The 20,318-nt window shown below is 38.9% G+C and overlaps 1 protein-coding gene across 3 annotated transcripts in view; it reads right to left on the bottom strand.

The window, feature by feature from the left end:
• The window catches only part of REXO4 (REX4 homolog, 3'-5' exonuclease), a 247,492-nt gene that overhangs the window by 204,217 nt on the left and 22,957 nt on the right, over positions 1-20,318 (bottom strand). For 2 of the 3 annotated variants that reach the window (XM_044058230.1, XM_044058229.1), the window contains one exon: positions 15,950-16,092. The exons of the other annotated variant lie outside the window; for it this stretch is intronic. The gene's annotated coding sequence lies outside the window, so the exon portion shown is untranslated. The remainder of the gene's footprint in view (positions 1-15,949; positions 16,093-20,318) is intronic. 3 annotated transcript variants of the gene reach the window in all.

Raw genomic sequence — 20,318 nt, 5'->3', positions numbered from 1 at the left:
ATAACCTGGCAAGCCTGAGCAATCAGTGCCAAATCTTACCCAGTCATGTTGGTTTGGTAATTAATAGCTCTAAAGGCCAAAGTAGAAGTGGTGTAAACTTTCATGCCATTCCACTCCATTGCCCTGCTATCCTTATCAGATGGCAAAAGTTTATCATGTTTGTCAGAAGAGACTGACACCACAGCAGGATCAGCATAAGGACATGTAAGAAAAAATAAATAATCCTCAGGAACCTTAAAGAACCTATCAGGTTTCTTAGGAGGATGAGAATAAAGAGACTTGGCAGCAGCAATGAAAGTACCTAACAAGGCAGCCAACACAGGAAGAACTGACTATGTTTAGGAGTATCCAGTTAAAGCAACTCATAAAATCTTCTTTGATTATCTCTTGCGCCATAGCCAAATTATGGAACTCGCTCCCACCCACAATTACCTCCGTACCATCTTGCACCAACTTCAAAACTTTATTAAAAGCGCACCTAAAAACATGCTGGCTATGCACTTGCAACTCCCACTCTAATATCATCCACCCCATCCAACTACTACCTTTCTTTCACCTCCACTAACTACCTTGATGATAGCAAGCTCAGATGCTCATAAGCCTAGTACTTATTATACAGCAGGAACTTCTCATTGTTACATTTGTTAATGCCTGTTATGTAGTTCACTGATAAAGATTCTAGTTGTCTACTGATGTACTATGTTCTTCATCTGTAAATATGTTACAAGAAATTTCTATGTTAAATTGTTAATCGCTATGTAATCCAATGTAACTAATGTCTGTTTATTTTACTGTGGAGCTTTTCTCCCCGGGCCTCCGCTGAAAATGGACCCACGTCCAGTCGGACACTCCCGGTCAACAAATTTAAATAAATAAATCAAACACTGAGAAGAATCCCACTTAAAGAACTCCATCATCCTACTGATTGTGGCCTCAAAGGACAATTCCTCAGAAGGAGACTCAGTGTTAACAGAATCCTCGCCCTTAGAACCATAAGCCAAAGGCAAAGACATCTGTGAAGAATAGGGCAAAGACCCCTCACCTGACAAGGAATCCTCATCCAAGGACTGTGGTTCCCTAAATCATTTAGAAGGGATAGAAGTCCAAAGAGGAGCAGGTACTGAAACCCCTTGAGGAAGCTTCAGGGTCATTAAGCCAGGGAACAAGCCTTGAGCAAGTTCCTGCCATTCCCTTTCATGATCCACAGGAGAAATGGAAACGAGCTTCAATTTTTGTCTTTTCTTAGAGAGGAAATCAGCCCTAACAAATATTGGAGCTTCCAACCCTTGGCGAGATTCGAGAAGAGAATCTGGAACTTCCTTCCTGACCGACAGCCACAGAATCCTTCTACGACCCTACAAGACAACTAACCACGATCACCCCTCAACATCCACAGTAGATGCCTGCAAAGCCTCACAGGACATGCAAAAAGACGGATCCATGCCTTCCTCCAGCGAGGTCATGGCAGAGGAATCTGACAAAACAATCGACCTACACAGCTATTACCTGCTTTAGAGGAATGTCTAGTGGAGGCTGGACAACTAAAGAATCTGGTTGAGAAATCTTGGCCTTCTTACCTAGTGGGAGCATCTCAGGTTAAAGGATTCCAGCATTGGTACTCTGGGCTGTCTAAGCCGCTGGTTTTCAAGATAAATGGCCAGGGAAGACAAACTGCTTTTGAGAGTCTTGGTCTCAAATGCCTTACAGATACTACAAGAGGTATATGACCATGAGAAGCACCAAAACAAAAAATATACTGTTTGTGATGATCCTTATGGGGAATCTGCCTCCCAAATTGACATTTTCCCCTCTTGGATGACATCAGCTCTAGTCAGTAATAAAATATACAAGACCAAGAAAGTAAATTTAAAAAGAAAGAAAATTAACCCCAATGGAACACTTACCTGGTGTTGCTAAATATTCAGTACATCAGCAAAACATTCAAACCAACTGGCAACAATAGCATTTGATCTGGTGACAAAAGAAGTTTCAGGTAATTGCATCCATATGTCCATTTTATGCGCTACGCTCTCTGCGGGGGGCATAAATGTGACACAAAGGGTAAACAATATCTTTTTCAAGCTTATCTATAATGGCTAAGCTCATTCTTAACCCCACTAGAAGTAGAAACATCCTTGACCTGGTCATTACTAACATGGGCAACCATTGCTCTACACCAATAGTCATCTCCTCCCTGGTTAGATCAGACCACAAAGTAATCACATTGGAAGTCCCATCCCTTCTCCACTAAGGAACCATCATGAAAAACTTCTTCAAAGCTAACTTTGGGCTCCTAAAAACAGAAGTGGCTAACTTCAAGGCACTCATGCAAATGAAGAATAGTTGCATGAACGTTGAATCATACACCAATGCACTGTACGAACAAGTACACAAATGCATGGATCGCACCATACCCAAAAGAACCAAGACGCTCTCCTTAAAAAAAAAGGAAGCCAATCTGGTGGTCCCCTGCGGAATAAAGCAAAGTCCCAAGACTGGAAAAATTCGCTTATCAGCCTCAACAAAAGGTTGAGATCCCTCATCAAATCCTCTAAAGCTAGCTATTAAAACAGAATTGCAGCAGAGAGTAGTAAAGACAACCACAAAGCCTTCTACAGTGATGCACAAAATCTCCATGGCAACACCCAGATTTGTTCTGAGCTACTGCACAATGTTACCTCCTATACCGAGCCAACAGATACTGCCAATACACTGGCTGACAGATTCAGTACTAACTTTACCCCTCTCTCCCACACAAAGGACCAGTCAGAATACCATTAGATTGCCACGCACCCAGTATTACTATTGCACAGGTTAAAACAGCACTGTCCAAGGCCAAGAATACAGCTCCTATGGGACCTAACAATATCCATGGCTGTATTCCACATGAACTACAGAGTGAACTGGCACCTCACCTGTGTGCCTGTTCAATCACAGCCTCATCTCAGGCCTTGTCCCAACCGAATTGTGCACTGCTACAGTAATCCCTCTGCACAAAGGAGGTGTGACTACAGACTCCAGGAATTATCGCCAATTAGCCTGATGAGTCTGATATGCAAAGCTATGGAACGCATCATCATGGAACTAATAAACAAGGACATAGGGAATCAAACACTGGATCCTACACCGTTTGGTTTTGTGAAGGGTAGATCATGCCTCGTCAACTTCTTTGAGTCCGTCACCAGAGCTGTGGATGAAGGCAAGGTGGTTCATACAGCCTACCTTGATCTGGCCAAGGCCTTAGATACCATTCCCCACTCAGGAATCATAGAAAAACTCACTAAGCTAGGCAACAACCCCTATATCACTAGGTAGATTGCAAACTGGCTCACAAATGGAACCCACAGTGTGAAAGCAGCCGACTCCAATTCAGACTGACGACCAGTCATGAGCAGAGTGTCACAGGGTTCGGTCCTGGGTCCTCTCCTGTTTGGTGTCTACTTCTCTAAAGTCCAGGCCAACACGAAGGGACTCTGGCTGAGAAAGTTCACAGACTATTGCAAGTTGGAAGCTATTATTAACTCCCCAAGTGATGATGACCATCCTACAGAAAGGCCTCAATGACACCAACGACTGTTGTCAGAACCATGGCCTTAAGCTCAATGCCAAAAATTGTGTCATCATCCCCTTAGGAAATACCTGGTTCCCTTGAATTTCCACATTGATGGTAGTCCACTGAACACAGAAGGCATTATAAGACATATGGGAACACATGTCGACAGCAACCTCTCTTTTGACCACCATGTTGCCACAGTGGTCAGACAGTCCTATGTGGCACATCCCATCACTAAGGGTTTTGCATCAGGAAGAAAGAGGTCATCTCCCTCTACTCTTCCCTCATTAAGCCAATCATGGAGTAAAATGCCCCATTTGGCATGTACCTCACTAGACACTTGCAACCACTGGGAGACGCCAAAAAATGTACATCACAAAGAGGATCCTAGGCCTTAAACACTTGTCCTATATGGACAGACTCAAACTCCAACTATTCTCGGTCTCATATCTGCTAGATGAGTTTCTGGTTGAGTTGAATTTTACGATTTCCAAGACCTGCTGTTATTTTCATGAGACAATGGTTGTTCTAGCAACTGGACTATTTTTCTTACAAATATTGCCCTATGAACACATCTGATGATTCCCATTAATACTGCTTGGGTATGCTTTACCTCAATAGCTTTAATCGATATTCAATAACACTTACAAAAAAAATACAAAACTGCGGGCGTTTCATTACAATGCAAGTGCAGTTGTGCATACTGGGTAAGTATGCACGTTTAATTTCCACTTCAAAACAATTATAAATTGCATGTGAAGCTCCTGTTCAAACCTCCCAACCGTACCGAATTACTCGGTTTTTACAGAGTTTTGGGGTCCAAAACATGGGGTGCCATGATTCCTGAGTGGCACCCCTTAATTTCCGAATTTCCTGGCTGTTTTATTTAAAAACATTTTCCCCGATTTTTTTCAGCTGACATCATCACGTGCGCAATGATGTCAGCTCAGCAAAACAGCCTGCCAGCCTCTCAGAATTTAGCTAAATGGCCTGCCAGCATGCGTGCATTCATTTCCGGCCAGCCGCGAGGAAGAGGGAATTCCTATCTTGAGTGCATTTTGGAGTTAAGTGTAATAATTAAGCATTAAACTGTTTGGATGATTTCATCGGGTTTTACAGATTGCATATAGTAAAATTACAGGCACTGTTTTGTCTGCAGCATCTTGGTTTGAAATGTAAAAGACATACAGTAAGTAATCTATCAGAGCGGTGTTACGGTTTTTGTTTTGCAGACTTTCCTAATGGTACACTGAGCGTGGCTGGATATAATGATGTTCCGAAGTCTTAGCGACTGCATAAAGGATTTTCCTGGTCTAAAGCAGTTCACTGCATAGTTGACTGTGGAAGGTGATTTGGTTTGCCTACAGCATTTTAATGGAATAAGTTCGGAAATATTAATGAAAGTATTAAACTACTGTACTGATTCCACAACTCGTGCTTTTAGATAGTCTAGTACCTTCTTTTTATGCAACCAATGGTACTACATAGGTTTAGGAGATGTTTTGGCAGAATTGTTGGAACTGTACACTGTAATTAGCTAGAAATGTCCGATTTATACACTGAGCTGCTTTGGTGCTACGTAGTTCTTCCAACACAAGTTTTGTCGAGTTAAAGTTAAAGGCAGGTATTTGTTTAGTTAACAGTGTCATTATGAACTCCTTAGCAGCAGTGGCACAGCGAGGCTAGAAGTGGTTTCCATGAATGGCTGAACGTAATGACTGCTGGCTAAACGAAATTAAGGTAATGAGAAATGGTGTGTCTGTGAAGCAAAGCCTGAACACTTATTTCCCAGGTAAAGCACTTTAGTTGCTTGCTGCCATTCAGAACATACATTTGCATTTCTGTATATTTCTTGCTGCATTTACTGTGTGTGGTTTATGTCCATTGCTGCTGGCTCTTTATATATTAGATGTCCGTTGCTGCTGGCTCTTTATATGTTCATAGGTTCATACTAGGCTATCTGCCCGAGGGCATTTACAAGCCTAGCCCATAGTTTTGTGGCTTGCGCCACCCCTTTAGTATGGGGAACTATACCCATTATTTTGCTGTGCCTCTGTCGAGCAGTGACACTGAGGTAATCCCTGGGGTATATCTGCGATCTCCCATCCATTGGTCAAGATTTCTCTTGAACAAGGCCAGCGAGGTGCTCTGCCTCACATATACCGGGATTTTGTTCCACAGCATAGGGAGTCTTTGGGTGATGAATCTATCCCTCCAGCAAGTCCTATTAATAGCAGTGTCAAGGTTTAAGTCTCCCGCCCTTGTGGCTCTGACGGATCTAGATTTTTTGAGGTGAAGCATATTCATCAAATCTGGGTTTGACATGGCCTTGTATGTTAGGCAAAGGTCACCTCTGAGCAGGCGTGGCGACTGAATAGAGTTGGAGTTCTTTCAGTCGGGCAGCATAGGACAGATGTTTGAGACCCTTTATCCTTTTGGTGAGGAACTTTTGTGGCCTCTCAAGCTGCTGCAAGTGTCGGGTCAGATACATTCGAATGGGGCATTGTACTCAATCATTGGTCTGATGAGTGATGAGTATAGGGAGACTATGACCTCCCTTGATCTAGATGAGAATCCCTTCATGATAAGGTGGGCAATGTAGAAGGTCTTCCTAACCACCTTGGCTACATGGGTGTCGAATGACAGACTACTATCAACTTGGGTCCCCAGGTCCCTGATAACTTCTTCTGTGCTCAGTGGATTGCCACCTATTTGGTAGCTAGGGGTAACCTTGTTTTTCGAAGGGTATGACTATGCATTTTGGCATTTAACTTTAGGCCATGGCTCTGGCACCAGTTATCCGTTTCTGTGAGACCCTTCTGAAGGATATCTGTGTCAGATCTTTTTTCTACTATGGCCCAGTTTGCAGTCATCTACAAACTTTGTCAGCCATAACACTCCTGTGTTTGCTTGTACTTGGAAAAGTAGATGCCAAACAAGAGTGGGCCCAGGACTGAACCCTGTGGTACACCACTTGTGACAGGCTTTGAGTCTGACATGGCGCCAGCAACTCTGACCCTGTGTGTTCTGTCACTCAGCCAGTTTGCAACCCATCTTGTGATGTATGGGTTAACATTTAAGCTGATGAGTTTTTCAATGATACCCGAGTGGGGTATTGTATCGAAGGCCTTCGCCAGATCGAGGTAGGCTGTATGGACTGCCTTTCCCTCATCAATGGCTTTGGTGACTGTTTGAAAAAGTCAACCAAGTTTAGAAGGCATGATCTGCCTTTGACAAAGCCAAACTGGGATGGATCCAAAGTCTGCAAATTCCCTATGTCTTTATTTATGAGGTCCATTATGATCCTCTCCATGGCTTTGCAGATAAGGCTTGTCAAGCTGATGGGCGGTAATTTCCAGGGTCGGTGGAGGCACCGCCTTTGTGAAGTGGGACCACAGTTGCAGTGCGCCACTCCTGGTGCGTATCCAGAGGTAAGACTATGATTAAACAGCTGTCCTAGCTGTGGGTTTAATTCTCGTTGAGTTCGTGGAGCACACAGCCGGGGACACCATCAGGTCCCATGGATGCTGTGTTTTTGCTTTGGAGAGAGCAGTTCTCACTTGGGCGTTGGAGATGTTTGGGGGCTGCAATCGCTTGGTATAGATATCTCTCCTTTGGGGGAGAAGTTTGCACTGAACCTGTCAGCCAGTATGTTGGCAATGTCTGTAGGATCAGTAATCTTCACATCATTTTGAACTAGTTCTGAGCATATCTGGGAGTTTCCTCCCAGGTTTCTAATATAGCTAAAGAAGGCCTTATGATTGTCTTTTGAGTCTTTAGCTATTTTTCTCTCAAAATTTGCTTTGGATGATTTTATGAGAGCTCTTAGTTTTTACTTATAGTGATCAAGGGTGTCTTACCTTTTAAGGATTTTGCTCTATCTTGTAGTAGCTTCCTCCTTTTGTTGTAGAGTTTGTTTATGGCTGGGGTCCACCAGACTGGACGCTTGCCTTTGGTACAAAGAGTCTTTGTTTTGCTTGGGATTGCCTTATCCATGCAGTCCTGCAGGTGCTGGTAGAAGGCATTTGTAAGTGATTCAGCGGCTTGAGTACTGTTTTCCATGGCTCGGGGCCTTAAAGGAGACCACACTAGTCTTTAGAAGTGTGAAGTCGGCTTTCGAGAAGTTCTTTACTGTGGTCTTTTTTATTTCAGGTGGGGGTGGGATGAGGACCTCCAGCGAGATTAGTTTGTGATCTGATCTCACCAGTGAGGGGTATACTTCTGGTGTTGAACATTGTGCTCCCATGTTCGTGATGATGAGATCAAGTATGTTTTCTCCTCTTGTGGGGATGGTGACTAGTTGTTCCATGGCATTTGAGTTTATGAATTCCAGGAACTTTTGGGCTAGGGTGTTTGGGCTTGAGTAGTGTACCCAGTCTATATTAGGGTAATTGAAGTCACCTAGTATGATGGTGTTTGGTGATACATTTATCCCCTCTAATGTTTTCAGGAAGGCCATGTGAGGTTCCTGAGTTTGTGAGGGTGGCCTGTAACATGCTACAATTTGCAGAGCAGTCTTGCCTATGGTTAATTGCACCTGGATGGTTTCCGATGCATCGTGCGTTGCCACCAGTCTGGAGGTGTGGGTGTCCTTGATGAATATGGATACCCCCCCTCCTTTCTTGGTATTTTCCAGATTTTGGGGCCGGAACACATGATATGAGGTAAAACCTGATAGTGCTGGGGTGCTCTCAGGAGCCTTGAACCAGGTTTCTGTCACAGCACAGACATCGATGTTCTCCATACTGAGAAGGGCCTCGAGTGCGTGCATTTTGAGATTTAGACTTCTGGCATTGAGCAGCATTACCCTTAGTTTTTTTCCTTTTTTGTGTTCTAGGGTGGTAGGTTTAGAATTTGAGCCTTGTCTAAAAAAGGCACTATGGGGTGGCAAGAGCCTTTGCCAATATCCGGAATCCCAGGGGTGACAGGTGCAAGCCGTCCCTTGCGAAGCAGCGTGGCTTGTCCAGCATGTCATCCCAGGCAGACAGACATTGGATCCCCTTTGAATGACACCAGAGTTTAAGCAAATTGTTAAAGCTGATCATCTTATCTCTGTATTGTGGCATCATTCTTGGTGAAGGTAGGTACTGCTCAGGGTCAGGGTCATACCTGCCTGGGCTACATAATCAGAGAGCTCCTCAATGTCTCTTTTCAAGTAGTCCAAGGAGGTACGTCTCAGGTCGTTTACACCAGCGTGGGCAATGACCGAGTCGTATTTGTACCTGCTGTTGAGAGACCTGAGTGCATGTGTTGTGGCGGATTCTAGCGCCCGACAGGCAGCTTACTGTGACCGTCTCCTTACTCTTAGTTAGATGTTACTAAGATACATCAGTTACTAAGTTACATACTGTTAGATGTATGTTGCTGCATTTACTGTGTGTGTGTGGTTTATTAGATGTCCGTTGCTGTTGGCTGTTTATATTAGATGTCCATTGCATTTACCATGTGTGTGTGGTTTATTATTTGTTTGATGTTTGTTGCTGCATTTACCATGTGTGTGTGGTTTATTAATTATTAGATGTCTGCTGCTGCTGGCGCGATATATTAGATGGCGTGTGTGTGTCCGTTGCTGCATTTACAGAGTGTGTGTGAGGTTTATTAGATGTCCGTTGCTGCTGGCTGTTTATATTAGATGTCCGTTGCTGCTGGCTGTTTATATTAGATGTCCGTTGCTGCTGGCTGTTTATATTAGATGTCCGTTGCTGCATTTACCATGGATTGATTGATGCTGCTGCCGGTGTGTGTGTGTGTGTGTGTGTGTGTGTGTAAAATTCCCCAGATAGAACTGGCTGGTGGTTAGGGTTACTCAGGCTCAAACCCTGTACCTTAGGTACAGAGAGCAAGAGCCAGAGTTCTCTACTCGTATGGCCTGAAGATAAGTTTACATAAATCTGTTTGATACGAATGTAAATGTAAACTATGCAGCTGCTATGCAAATGCAAAAATCAGTAATTAGTCACCAATATTGTGAAACCCACATAACATGCCACTTCATTCACTGTCTGACTAATACAAAGAAAATGATGGTTTATCTTGAAGTGTCAGCTATCTTTTAGCCTAAATGATACCAGATTGCCCTGCAATTATCACAAGATACAGTATACTAGGTGATATATTTTCAGAGTGAAGATCGCCGTTTATTAATAGTTCATGGTTGCCTATGGAGTACTGCAATTCCATATATGTAATTCCTAAATGTTTAATTACCAGTGAGGAATTTCTTTAGCTGTATTTCTCTGTATTTGTATATATATTTTTATTTTGGTAATGCAAACATCAATCTTTTTTTCAGCATTTACCTTGATACACTCAGGAATGAGAGTGTCTCTTCTATATTCCCTTGAGCATGTTTGCTTGTTATACATGTTATTCCATTGTATCACTTCATATTTTTTATTACTCAGTCTGACGTCACATGTGGGATCCATCCAACCTTCTATTTATGCGAGTTCCAGAAGAGCAGCATGATCCACGACTTTTGGGTGAATGAGTTATATCTCTCTGTAGAAATTTTCCCATAATGTCTGGAATGTGTTTGACTCACACTTTTGGTTTGTTCCTCTTAAAAGTTGGATGGTGCAGTGGTAGTGTTGTTGCCTCACAGCAAGAGGTTATCTGGTTCAATTCTTGGCTGAAGTGCCTTCTGTGTGGAGTCTGGATGATGTACTCTCTCTGTGTTTGTGTGGGTTTCCTCTGGGTGATGAGGCTTCCTCCCACAATACGCTAGATGGATTTTTCTTTGCATGTGAGTTTCAATGCTGTTTCAATGAATATGAGTTTTCAAGGGCAGAGAGGTTTTAATGTAATGCTAAGTCTATTTTCATTGTGAGACTGCATTGCTTTGTTTAGCAGATATCTATTAGTGCTATAAAATGTAAACTAAATTCCAACCAATCATTGTAGAAATAAAGCAGTATGCACATTAGTGTTTATGGTAAATGAGGCAAAACAGCCAAGCAATGGGACATTGGAATGGCTGCAGGGGGACATGGGGCCATATTTTGGTTGTCTGTTCTTCAGTTTGCATTTGAAAGTTGGTATCCCACAATTACATTGCAGTGGGTGGGGTTACATAATTATACATGCAAATTTTATGTTAATCAGTGTACAAATTTGTACAGATTTTTCATGGGCTTTGTCCAGATTTTTGATGTTTCCAGGTTGAGAGGTATGCTCCTGTTATAAGAGATGTACATGGTGACGCCCAATCAATATGAGCATTTTTTATGAGTCTGACAATCCATAATGACTAGCTCTGTCTGCAGTTAACATGGTACGTAGACTGCATGTTTACAGACAACACACAACTCTCTCAAAACAGTCTTTTCATTGCCACAAAGAATTTGTATGTACATTTCTTAAGGATACAGCGGCAACATTTGGAAAGAAGCCTTGTTATATCAAGTGGGTGGAATGAATACTGTGGAAAAAAGCAAAACAAAACAAAAATACAACCAAGACCAAAAAATAAGGCGGAGTAACCATACGAATAGTAAACAGACTCCAATCTACGTAGTTGGTGCATTTTGAATATCAATGGTTTAATACATGCATCACGGGCGTGTTTAACAGTCCATTTGGGCGGCACTGAACGTAATGGGCTGGGTCTCATGAAAGTGTGCCTCCAATAGGCAAATAATTGATAAAATTACTACAATTTGCAGATAGCTACACGTTTTGGGGCTTATATTATTACAGCAATAAAATAAATAAAAAGATTCATTTCAGTTGCCTATTACTTAAATGTGATGAGTTTGTATAGTAAACAAAATAGGCTGCTACATTCACGGAACTACTAAAAAGCGTGGGTGGTTTCCTTACAGCTCATTGAATGAGTGACAACTCAAGTCCATAGCCTACTTCCACACTGTAACTATGCTGTGTTTGTTCTTTCATACTCACCAGAAGAATTCATTATAGTTCAAGGAATCCGCTACCATATTCTTCTGGGCTAGCTAAACTTTGTATCAAGTCTCTCTTTCCTCCCACATGGCCTGTACATTTTGCTGTCCGTACTGAAATCGTTCAAGGTTCCAAACACTCCAGTTTTCAAATCAGCACGGAACAACAGTATAACAACTCATCCTTATGCTGCTCACAAGTCAGTCACCCAAATGCCTGGTCAGGGATAACCACGCTTGTGCTTTCTTCCACCTCTAGAAAGTCTGACTTTGGCTTTTCATTTCAAACAATTATCCATTGTAGCCCTGTAGCCCCAAGCAGAAAGGCACTTAACATTCTACAACCTTGTGTTTAAACAAACGGCTGCAGAAAGAACTAATATACTAACTTTGGAAATACAAACACAAGTTGAAGTATGAGGAAAAATACTATCAAGCATGCGCACTGCCTGACTACATAGAGTTCCCCAAATAATAGTGTGTGGTTGAAGACGCAACGTATGTGATTTGGAGATGCAGCTAACCATGTATAGTTTAGTTTGTGTAAGTTAGTAGATTTGTTCGTAATGTTTGACAAAAGGTGGGGAAGACGTACTTTAGAGTTTTGATATGAGCATTTTAGATGCTAGGATGTGGCTAAGGTGGTAGTTCCCATTTTTGCTATATGTGAAGAAAATCCGCTAGTTAACGCTTATTTGGAAATATGGATCACCACTGGCCGTAGCAGAGTGCTGATTATTATAGCAATAACCCACGCCTGGGTGTGGGTAATGCTGGATTTACCCACGGTTGGCATTCGCCATCGGGGCCAAACAATGCCAACCGTGGGTAAATCCAGCATTACCTACACCCAGAAGTGGGTTATTGCTATTATACCATGGTGTTAGTTTGTTTTGTATTATCTTTGTATTGTTGTTATTTAGGTTTTTGTTTGCTTTTTTTGTATTCTTCCACTTTTTGTGAGATAAAATAGTCCACACTGTGTTTATTGTTTATTTCTGTTTTAATTTGAATACATGTTATTTTTTAATTTTTCAGGAAATGTTAGGAAATAATTATATTAGTAGATATAGTTGTAAAGCTTTTGGTATGTCTTCATAGTTTTAGTAGTTATAGGTATGTTGAAATGTGGTGTAGTTTTAATTTGTATTAATTTTTTTAAAATATGTACTTTTAGTAATTGGTCACTAGATGGCGGTGTTGTATGCACTTTAAGAAGATGTATGCTGATGTGGACTTTCGGTATGGTGTGTGTTTTTGACTTTGCGAGGGATGTGTGGTGTGTTTACTTTTAGTATGTACATTTTTGGAGTTGTCTGTGTGTAGGTATTGTAGGGAATATAGCAGAGTGAATGGTTTTATGAGAATGCTTGGTTTTATTGTATTATAAGTGGTGATTATGTAGTGTGTGGGTGGTGTATTTGCGACTGCATGACATTTTATTTTTAGTGTTCGAGGTGAGGGACTGAGGAGTGTAATAAGGGAATTGGTTAGTTTTGTGTGATTACGTTTAATTGTTAAGTGTTTTTGGGGTTAGATTTGGTTATGCTTATTTGCTGTCGCCGCAGCATGATATTTTAGCGACCGGACTTCTTCCGTTGTTTGTTGTAGGATTTACTATGTGCACGCTGGTTGGATTAGCCAATCAGCATGCACGTTTGTCGGGTTTTGCTATGATCGCATGGTATAATAATAAATTTATAAGGGTGATAATGATTTGTAACAAACAAGGTATAACAACATTCGCGCAAAAATAGGTTTGGGTACCATTCACTTCTGTAGCGTCAAGTTGATGCAGCGTTGATTAACAGCTATGTGAATCTACATTACAAAACAGTAATGCATGTATAAAATCAGAAATACTCATTTCTTTATAAACTTAGCTTCCACAACTACAGACAAACAAATGTATGCTGTCAACCCATGTTCAATGGAAAGTATCAGTCTGCAGACAACCACAAGCTTAGCCAATCACCAGCCGTTGTAATTAAAGCTTGTCATCTGCACGGTGCACCTGTGAGTTTAAGACCTTAACCATTATGCCAGCCCTCCCCATAACAGTTATCCTTAGGGTTATCATCATCTGTTCCTGTTTAGAGGACAATGCCAATTTTAACAGTTTTGCCCTGCGAAAAAAGTGAAAATTGCAAGATTTTAGGACAAAAACATTATTTGTTTACTTTAATAGTTGCATAAAACAAATTATTTCACCTCTGAAATACATAAATACTATGAGACAGGAAGCCAAGAAGAAAGGCTAAATACAAAGTAGAATAATAAATTTGAATCAACGTGTAGAACGAAAGCGCATAGTCTCAACATTTTTTTTTATTTATTAAAGTTAATAATCCGTGCTAATTTGTTTCTTTTCTGCCTGCACTCGGATTCACGTTTGCTTTCTACTATGTGAAACAGCACAAGCAATTCAATTCTATATGCATGAGCTTTAATTTTGGCAACAAATGACGTGTATTTTTGCACTGGTTGTGGGTACGTTTTGTTTTGCAAAACCTCACGTTTACTCCCTCTTGCGTACGAGTTTTTTTATAATTCCCTCTTTCTTGATAAATTATAATTCCCAACATTTAAACTTTGGACACAATACTACTTGGTTTTAGACTTTGCCTCCACCTACTATGTGACGCCTTCACCAATCTCTGCCAGCTCCTCCCTGAGTTGCATGTCTCATAACTTTTTTAAATTGCCCTACGGAATGGATCGTTGCCCTACGGAATGGATCGACCTCGCTATACTATTGTTCCGATTTAGTGTCTATTCACATGCAGTTGATTGCAGCTGATATCTTAGCGGTGCATGCCTCTCAACTGTCCCTGATTTTGACTCAAATTTTAACCCTGTCCCTCCTAATCTTTCCTAAAACACTAGTGACTTTTAGAGGAAAGGTGGTGAATTGCACTTAATAAATAATGACAATAATTAAGAGTTATAAACTACTTTTACTTCAGAAAATGTGTATTAATTCATATGCTCTGATTCTGTCAATGTTTGAAGTTAATAGCACTAATATTTTAAAAAAAAGTGTCCCTGATTTTTCCTCGACTTGCCCCTGATTCTGTTGAAATTTGTCCCCAATTGGTTGAGAGGTCTGCTCAATGACTGCTTTATAAAATTACTGAATGTAATGACATTCTTAAGTATATTAAGCTGAAATTCGACTACCACATTCAACGTGTATTTAAAAAAATACATCAGGAACTCGGCTGCCTATGCCCCGACATGATCAAAACATACCCATAATACTCTACAGGAAACTTCACTGAATCTGAACTCTTATTGCTCACGCTCCTGTAGGTACCTCTCAGATGTCCATATTTTTGCCTCACATTTTTTTTTTGGTCTATTCATCATAAAAATTGTCATTATCTAGAAAATCACTGTGAATCGAAGTCACTAAATAATGGCATACATTTGAGTTTTAGGTATGGTATCTTCCCGAAATGCATGCCAACACAAATCCTGTTATTCTAGCGATCTTCTAAGTTTATAAGAGCAATGTATAAAATATAAAAGGCAGTTTGGGACCTGAAATTTATACAAATTCATTAAGAAATGTATGAGTTAGCCTTTCATGTCACTTCTAGGTGTGCATGAACATAATCTGGGTAGGATTTGCTTTTGCACATCTTGTTGGATACTACAAATAACTGTCGTCATAATATATTCACTTTGAGGAAGGAGTAACAAATATTTAGCAGCTACAAAAAAATTGGCAGGTAGTGTAGGTATATTTCATAGAGGACTATGATCAGGTCTGTGATCATAGCCACTTGGTATGCTTGCATTCCTGTCAATCATATCTCATTATGAGGATCATTAAAAAATATCCATGGTAAGTTGCTTTTAATCAGAATAATTCATCAATGGATTTTTTTTTCATAAATATGAATTAACTGTTTTTAACCTTTGGGTGAGCTTCCTAATTAAAATTGTGAGTGCTCCTCATTTTGCCCATTTATTCCACAATATGTGAGGTAATGTTCTACATTTTGAAAGAAAGTTTGAGAGCTGTACATTGTATGTTCAAGAAATGGATGTCAAGAAAGTCACTTCACGATCCAAGCTCAAGAGATGAATCTCAGCTTGAGCTGGAGCAGTTTGTGTGTTCAGCAATCCCTCATTTGTGGCTTTCTTCAACTAGAGAAATCTTGATGAGTGGATGAGAAATAGAAATTCACCTAAAGTTGAGGAACAAAAAAAAGTGAAAAAATCTACCAAGGATGATTACCAGAAGAAGTCCACAGATCAAGACAAAGTGCTCCTTCCTATTTTTTCTACATAAACTACTATACGGACTACTTGCAGCAGTTGCTAATGTGCATTTTAAATCACTTAAGTAGACAAGCAGCCGTGATTAACCATTGGTGCTTGTGTGTGTGTGTGTGTGTGTGTGTGTGTGTGTGTTTTTAACTCAGCATGTATGCAAATTTGTCTAATACTGCAAAAGTGACTGAATACTTATATCATTGCAAAATACCTGTATTGATTTGAGGAAGGTCATGGTATAGTGGAGAGGGAGAACTTGTTCTGTTCTTGCTGTTTTACAGACTAAAAGTTGGTATCTGTAGCAGGGGGTATAGGGGAACAGCCCCCCCCTGTGGGAGTTGGAGAGTCTTGCCCCTGCAACAACAAAAAAATATATATCACGTTAGTTGTGTCCTGTCTTTTCTTTTCAGGTATTTGAATTTCTGTCTTTGTAGACTGATGATTTTGTGTTCAATTTTTTTGACTATATGAAATAATTTCTGCCTCTCTCTGTCTCTCTTACACACACACACACACACACACACATTTATTAATTATGTTATTACCTGAATAATGCATTTCTGTGTCATTGGGATGCTAAAGCCTAAGATATTACACAGTGGCCATAAGGAAATTCATTTATCCAGAATGGGACACCAGTTCACTGCTAATCATGCATATGATCATGCCCCCACTTAACACTTCCTCATTTTAACTTTGGCACATCTTTGGGAAACTAGTGCAGCAGGTGAAAACTCATGCAGACTCCACACATAATGTGTCTCAACCAAGAAGTGAAGAACCAGTAGCTGTGATGCAGCAATGCTGTTTCACCTCTGTCTCACCCTATACATAGATGAAAAGTATAAAAAAAAAAAAAAAAAACACAAAAAAAATCAGCACGAGAGTACAGCAGTCAAACTTCTTAAAAACCAGAGCTTGGTGGTCAAACCAATGAGCATGTTATTATCCCAGCCTTTATATGATATAAACACATCTTCCCTTCCCAGTTTACCATAAATAAGTCACAACTACCATAGCTGCCATTGAATTCTGATCACTTCTTTCTCTTCATAGAAATATACTTACATTTTGCACAGCATATTTCTATTGCAAGCTTAATCAAAACCCATCAATTCTCCTATAGTCTACAACAACGTGAACAGTTTAATCTTCACGATGTCAATGTGTTGAACATATTTTTTTCTTCTGCAACTTTCTGTTGCATTTCCAGTTTAATGGGTAAGTTTACATCTATTAAGCACCATATAAAGTGCAATAGTTCTGTTTCATAATGTGTTTTCTCATTTCTTTTACCACTTCCCAGACCATCACTCAACGGATCTCATGCTGGCACAAACAAAATTGCTTAATATTTTTTTTTGCATCACAATGTATTCTTTTTTATTTATCATTTTATAAATTTGACAGTGTTATTTTTTTGAGATAATTATATTTTCTTTTTTCACAGATTTTCTTCGTTTCTTGGTTTGTCATTCATTCCTAAAATATTGTACACAGTGGTTTCTATTGACTGGCTTCTTAAATACCTTTCTATTGTATTTTAACTATTCATTTATTTTTAATGTGCTCTTTTATTGTATAAATTACATTTTCCACTTGATGTATGTTCATATTCTGAGCAGAGACTGAATTGGTCCAATGAGATTAGTGCTCTACCCAGGTTAACAAATTGTATAAATAATTAGTGCCTTTTTATGTACCTCCATTTAACACCCATAACTGTTTATGGTGTCCTCCCATTTTTTTTGGAGATGACTTCCATAAGTAAGTGACTTACCATTTAATAATAGACAACTTTAGAAAGGGCAAGTAAAACATGTGACAGTGGGATTGCTAATATATGCTGTTCTGAAGTGGAAATATTAAAAACTGGGGGTGGCATAACCAAGATGGTGGATGGTTAGCAGCACTAAAGAAAGCTTTTGTAGGAACATAAGAAAACTGGACAGGATTTTATCATAATTAAGCATCCTTTTTTGACACAACTTAACTGAAATGTAGAGAGACTTCTGGATCTAAAGACAGACAAATTCAGGAATTCTCTTTTCAGAATTAATGCTTGTTCATCTATAGTTTTACTAGATAATGAGTCATCCCAAAGTTACATCATGAGAGAACCTCATGAGAAAGGAACTACAAGCTTTAGCAATTAACATTAAAGAAATTTCACAAAAAAATGGATACAATGGGCATTAAAATGGATTCTATCAAGGAAAATTTTAAACAGACAAATTGATTTATTGAAGGACATGATCAAATGGAAAATCCTTGATTAAAAATATGAAAGAGGCTCTGAACGAAGTGGAAGGAAGACTAATTCCAAACTAAATTTGTTCTCAGGAGAAATAACTGGCTTCTTGGCAAAGTGGATGGCCTGGTAAACAGAGAAAGAAGAAATAACCTGAGAATATAAGCTGTGTCAAAAATGTTGACAAGAGACAGCATGATAAACTTTCTCATATGACTTCCTAGAATGTTTAATCTGCCAGAAGTTTTGTCACATGGACTAAAAATAACGCATAGTTCACTATTCAAACTACTGAATAAAAAAAAAAAAAAAAAAAAAAAAAAAAGAGGTTCCACTTATATCACAATCAAATTAATTTTATGTATCGACCAAAACAATTTTGACAACTGGTCATGTTCTTTTCCCAAAGTAATGGAAGATAATATTTGGCAATCACTATTCCATCAAAGTCAGAGGTGAAATAAAAGCATGTCCTCCACTCATTAAAGAACTAAAGATGAAAGGTGTACAGGTGCATCTTTTCTTTTTCCAAGCAAGAATAAAAGTCTTGCTTGAAGAAGGAACAAACATATTTGAAGCACTAGACGAAGCAGAATTTTATGTACAAACAAATGGAATTTTGAATACATCTTATTCAATAGAACGGAGAAGAACAAGTTAGAAAAGGCAAACTAAAAAGAGTAACTGGAAAAAAAATCTAACCTCAAAAATAAATGCATAAACACACTTAAAAACAAATGAAGATGTTGATTAATGTGCGTTGGTTTTAAATTTATGCTGATTTAGTATTTTTACTATAGGATACGTAATAAAAATGGAATTATCTTTTTAAAATCTCTTAAGAACCATAATATCTTTAAAGGAAAAGAAACGGGAAATGGACATAATAAGCAATGTAAGGAAGTCTTATTGTACAATGCTCATTCAGGAGATTTATAACAATGAATTCAGAAATACTTACTGTAAAGTAAATGTTAACTGAAGAATGTTATTAAATATTACTCTCTATTTACAGTAAATCCTAATGTAGTGTAAAACACTTCAATATGGTTGCATAGGATGAACTTTTTCAATTAGTTTTTTTCTATATTTAAATATGTAAAGTACATATTTATATTTAAATGATGTGAACATTTCCAATAAATTTCCAATTTGCTCATCTGTAAGCTATTCAAGCTACTGGCTCAAGTGATTGGCTTGTTTCCAGCTAAGAACTGCACCAGCATTTGTTTGTTCAATCTGTATCAAAATTGGAAACTGTATCGCATAAATTAAGGGTAGAATTCTAGCAACACATGAAAAAATACTGTGCAGTTATTTGAATGCAAGTTTCTTTAAGTGTCTTACAACAAAAATAAATACTTATGATAATCTTCAGATGTAAATATGAGCATAGAACATTACTGAATAGAAAAGAATAAACAAGGATAGCTAAATTGGTTCTCAAATCCATGGAGTTTTGGTTATGGGCTGGTTTGTGGCAATTTACTTTGAGAGGCAAGGTAATGTCATATTGCTGAATCCATTGGTTTCCTATTTTATTTTAGGATTGTCTCAAAATGTGGTTAATAATTTAGGAAAATAAACAAACATTAATATGTGGTGAATACAAATTATTGTGTTCAGATTCTACATTAATAAGCTACATACACATGCAACTATGTTTAGACTTTTCAGTAAATTAAGGTATTTATTATGTTCAAATTGACTAAATACAACAACACTGTGAACGATTTTTATGAAAGCTATTATCTGAATTTAAATAGTGAAACCTTGTATGTGAAGCCTGCAAGTTATTTGTTTTCATATATGAATATATTTGCATGCTCTGATTCTGTGCAATACTCATAAAAGTTTTGGAAATTCATGTGTCAAGACAGGGAGGTAATGTCTGGCAGAATTTTAGTTTTTTCACTTGCTTTATGGCCAGGACTATATCTTCTGCCATAAGGAAAAATAACTTATCTGGGCACAATACAAAGACATACAAAAAAAAAAAAAAAAAAAAACTTTAGACAGACTCATTTTCACAACACATGGTGTCTATATACATTTTTTTACTTGTATAGTCAATTCATCTATTTCAGAATTTGCCCGGATTTGGCATATTTCATTGTTTTATGTTCCTCCAGTAGATGGTGTCTCAGATGAAAAGCTATTAACCTTTTTTTTCAGACTATATACTTTAGTGTATATTATTCTCACCAGTGCAGCAAAATAGTAACTAGTCAGATGGATTATAATACTTCAGTATTAATTTAACATTTGTTTGCAGTCTTGTTTGCTGAAACTATTTTATTTTAAAATACTATATGAAAAATAATACAAT

Source organism: Protopterus annectens, chromosome 16.part0 (assembly GCF_019279795.1).
Source record: "Protopterus annectens isolate FY-2018-M chromosome 16.part0, PAN1.0, whole genome shotgun sequence".
Taxonomy (NCBI): domain Eukaryota; kingdom Metazoa; phylum Chordata; order Ceratodontiformes; family Protopteridae; genus Protopterus; species Protopterus annectens.
The sequence above is the reverse complement of the archived record's forward strand: the minus strand, read 5'-3'. Positions and strand labels throughout refer to the sequence as shown.